A 4,158-nucleotide genomic window follows, 5' to 3' on the forward strand; every position below is an offset into this window, starting at 1 on the left:
TCCATGGATGCAACGTCTGTAGTTGACGGTAAATTTTTGTTTAAATTGATAGTTTAGTTGTCCTATAAACTTAAATAGGTCATGTTCTTGTTACGCAGCTAGTTAATGAAATCCAAGTAAAAAAAATGCTATAATTTTTGCACCTAACTTATAGGTGAAAAATCTTTTGATTTGCCATGTTGCATGTTTTAAAAATATTAAAAACGCAAAACACACCTGATGCGAATTCTTTGCTCTTCATTTTCTATAAGTAGAGTTAACGGACCCTGTTGTATTTTCTTGTAATTTATTAAAAGAAGGTACACCGCCATCTGGTGCAGACTAAACTGACTTGAACACGCACCTGACATCGTAATTACAACTTGTCAACTCCTAAGTACGAACGTCCCATACCTAACCACCAGTCGTGCACATCCGCCATGTTTGTAGTTTTTTAAACGCGTTTTATTCGTGTTTGTAGTTCTGGACAGAATCCTTCACCGAAGCGCAATGGATTGTGGGCAATATTAGCCATAGAGTGTGCACGGATCCACACTTCAAAAATCGACCTGAAATAGAAGACCATCCGGGAACTTTTGGCATACTCTTTTCAACACACTATACTTTGGGACACACTTATTCTAATCTCACATACTATTTAGGATGGATAGTATGAACATTGAGATGCAGGGTTTATGAACATTAAAGCAAAAAGCAGTACATTTACACACAGACAAAAAAGAAAAGAAAGGGAAAAAATACAAAAATATACATAGAGACCTATATATTGCCAGGGTAACAAAAAAAACAAAAAACAAAAAAAAACAATGACAACAAAGTAAAAAATGTTCATCTCAAAAGGACAAAAAGGATGAATAATACAGTTTTGTTTTTTTTTTTACAGATAAAGTTTTCATTGCTTTCGGATTAATAGAATTTTGGATAGTTTCCTTACATTTCTCTAAATCAACTTTGTATAAAGAAAAGAGAGGTTTGGAGCCAGTCAATTTTTGTTTGTGTACATGAAATTTGGCTAACAGGAAACACAAATTAATTATATAATATTTTCCTGTATCTTCTTTCAAGTGGTCAAACAATCCAAAGAAAACATCTTTAAAACAAAAAGAGAAGTCACTTACAAAATAAAACTGGATGAACATCAAAAAATCTGACCAAAATTTTTGAGTGTGGGTACATTGCCAAAGTAAATGAATGGAGTCTTCCTCATAAGAGTGACAAAAACAGCAACTTACTTCAATGTCCGACTTGTATTTTTTAAGAAAAGCTTTAGCTGGGTAACATTTGTGAATCAGTTTAAAAGTTATTTCTTTTACTTTATTGGTAAGCAGATATCTATGAGGTAAGGTCCATACTTTGGTCACTGCAATTTCAAGAGTGAGTTCTGTTCCGTACACACACAAAACGATTATTTAGAGGATTCACTCTCATATTTAAATGCTGTTGTCACTCCTGAAACCTTATAGTTGTCAGGATCATGGACCTGTTTTGTTGTGTTTTGCCCCTGTCTTTGTTCCTGGTTTTCCTTATATGGTCTTTTTCCTGTCCTTGTTTAGTTTATTTATGATTCCTGGCACCTGAAATGATTCACTGTTTTGAAGCGCTCGAAACACCACACTGTGTAAGTGCAACAAAAACTCAGGCCAAAACATGCATAAAAGCAGCTTTTACAAACCCAATGAAAACGCTTTCTTGAAAGTATAATATATTAAATGCAATCAAAGTAATAAAACACCATTAAAAATGAAGTGTCTGTATAATAGGCCTATGCGTCTTTAAAATCATTATTATTAATTTGCAAGGGCTTGTTTTGTTTGTTTTATGGAGAGTCTAAACAGGCCAGTAAGAGACTATTAACTACTACTCATCCTTTTGACTACACAAATGTTTCATTACAAATTTCTACAAATCGATCAAACTGATCCGAGATCGTATAACCATAGACGCTGATGCAGTGGTTCACCGCTGCGGGGCGATCTCAGTGAACTCGCATTCACGGGTTCACAGTGATCAGGCACGTGCAGAGGGGGGTGCGGTGGGTGCTTGAGCACCTGCCCCTTTTCCCCTTGATGCCCAAAGTGCCCTTTTGTCAAGGCAATTTAAAAAACAACATTTTTTGTAATTAAACGCCATTTTGTGAAGGCCTGCCCAATCTAACTATTAGTAAAAACACCATTAAAAATGAAGTGTCTGTATAATAGGCCTATGCGTCTTTAAAATCATTATTATTAATTTGCAAGGGCTTGTTTTGTTTGTTTTATGGAGAGTCTAAACAGGCCAGTAAGAGACTATTAACTACTACTCATCATTTTGACTACACAAATGTTTCATTACAAATTTCTACAAATCGATCAAACTGATCCGAGATCGTATAACCATAGACGCTGATGCAGTGGTTCACCGCTGCGGGGCGCTCTCAGTGAACTCGCATTCACGGGTTCACAGTGATCAGGCACGTGCAGAGGGGGGTGCGGTGGGTGCTTGAGCACCTGCCCCTTTTCCGAGAATGCCTTTTCCCCTTAATGCCCAAAGTGCTCTTTTGTCAAGGCAATTATTTATTTTATTTTTTTTGTAATTAAAGCCATTTTGTGAAGGCCTGCCCAATCTAACTATTAGTAAACTTAATGAATAATAATTTAGCCGTAAATAAAATTATCCACATGATGTTGACCTTTCACCTGAGGGTCTCATCCAGGACGATCCCTCACGTTCAGACACCTTTAATGTAGCACACTACCAGGATGCCTTCATAACGTCCGCGGCTGCCGGTGAGTGGAGTTCTCAGCGGAGCGGTGTGCTTGTATACTTATATTATTAAATTATTATTATTATACAAGAACTGCGTGAAGAGAGCATGCACAGCTGTTGTTTATATTGCTGTTTGTAGCCTGTACGAGCACCTTTTCACCATTTTTATCACAGAATAAGGCAGGAAATATATTGTATAGTTTCTATAGGCTACTAAATTATATGTCAATCAGTTACATAATCAGCATTATTCATATAGTGTATTTATTACCTGGAGATAACTTGAAAAACACACATAAACTGTATATTTTCGCAATTGTGTGTTTATTGTCTTCATGTTTTTTCTGCTTTTTATTCAACTCAATTCAACAGCTATAGCCAGATGCTTTTGTCCATATTAGGGATTTCCTGTAGTCGTAAGTCATTACTTCTATGAGTCTGTTTTGCACTTTCTGCACGAGAGCGCCCTCCGGCTTCGAGTATGAATTAACCATACACTGCATCCAGATATTCACATCTCCTCATTTTGGATACGAATAAGACCTCAGGTCATGCAGACTATCGATACTGTCTCTTTGAATTTAAATCTAGAAACAGACCTGCCCGAATAAAGTGCGGGGGACGAATTTACATTTCATTAAAATTAAATATTAAAAATGCAGCTAACGTTCTACACACAGCAATATTAACAAAGGTGCCGTTCTCTTTCGTTCTTGCTGTTTGATTGGGAAAAGTTTAAAGGGCATCGAGGGGTCTTGTCTTTATGTTATCTGACTAAAAACTATTACTTTGAACTTATATTATTACATTATTTATTTAAAAAAACGTAGAGTGCCTTAAAAAAATAATTATTGCAACACTGGTAAAACAGGCTTATACTGATTTTCTCATCCTCCGATTTATACTTATAAATCCTGTTTTTATTATCATTATCATTCAAAAAATGAATAAATTCAGAACAGCATTAGAATAGAATTCTATTTTAAATAAGACAACAATAAATAAGGCAACAACAGTAGTGTTTACAACAGCAAAACCACCATACCCTGTAAACTCAATAATAATAATAATAATAATAGGCCTAATATAATTCCGTTTCTAATTACAGAGTGAATAAGAGGTGCAAAGAAAGATTTCTTTAACTTTTAAACTTAAAATGGTCTTTTCTGTTCTGTTTCTTTTTCAAAACTGTCACCGCATTTGCTGCTATCAATATACAGAAGCATCCGTTTCAATACACCTATCAGCAAAGAGCACAGCCCTATTAAAAGCCGTGCTCCATGTGCCCCGTTTATACTTTGAGCACCTGCCCCTCCAAAGGTTTCTGCACGGCCCTGAAAGTGATCGCCCCCTAAGGCGAACTATTGAAATTTCGAAACAGTTATGACGTAACAAAGCCTCGTTTACTGAAAT

General features: G+C 35.9%; 1 pseudogene; it reads right to left on the bottom strand.

Annotated features, from left to right (window-relative positions):
- The window catches only part of LOC107694002 (uncharacterized), a 108,108-nt pseudogene extending 107,687 nt beyond the window's left edge, over nt 1-421 (bottom strand).
- Between the last annotated feature and the right edge of the window lie 3,737 nt (nt 422-4,158).

This window comes from Sinocyclocheilus anshuiensis, unplaced genomic scaffold, assembly GCF_001515605.1.
Source record: "Sinocyclocheilus anshuiensis isolate Anshui unplaced genomic scaffold, SAMN03320099.WGS_v1.1 scaffold2340, whole genome shotgun sequence".
Classification (NCBI taxonomy): domain Eukaryota; kingdom Metazoa; phylum Chordata; class Actinopteri; order Cypriniformes; family Cyprinidae; genus Sinocyclocheilus; species Sinocyclocheilus anshuiensis.